General features: G+C 40.6%; 1 protein-coding gene across 1 annotated transcript in view; it reads right to left on the reverse strand.

Annotated features, from left to right (window-relative positions):
- Nucleotides 1–310, reverse strand: part of LOC107701789 (uncharacterized) — a 14,628-nt gene that overhangs the window by 11,141 nt on the left and 3,177 nt on the right. The gene's annotated exons all lie outside the window — the stretch shown is intronic.

The following is a 310-nucleotide window of genomic DNA, read 5'->3' on the forward strand; positions in this document are numbered from 1 at the left end:
TTTTTATATTTAAAGAATTTGCCACTGACGATTCAAACGCGAGTTTGAGCAGTGTAGAGTAGCACTTGTTGTTTCTCCGATCACAAATGCAGACAAGGTTTTATGTTTTCGTGGCGCAATACGCAACGCAAAGCGTAAAAACACAGTATAAGTCATTATAATCAGTAATTATGTTCCCACTGGATGCAACAAATGCCTCGTTTATAATGGGTTTTATTGGTTTTGTCTCGTCGCACATGGAAACACAGTATGGTAAGGGGCGTAACATTTCCGTCTCACGCTTGAGGTATTCGGCCAATCACAACGCACT

The sequence above is a fragment of the Sinocyclocheilus anshuiensis genome, unplaced genomic scaffold (assembly GCF_001515605.1).
Source record: "Sinocyclocheilus anshuiensis isolate Anshui unplaced genomic scaffold, SAMN03320099.WGS_v1.1 scaffold2184, whole genome shotgun sequence".
Classification (NCBI taxonomy): domain Eukaryota; kingdom Metazoa; phylum Chordata; class Actinopteri; order Cypriniformes; family Cyprinidae; genus Sinocyclocheilus; species Sinocyclocheilus anshuiensis.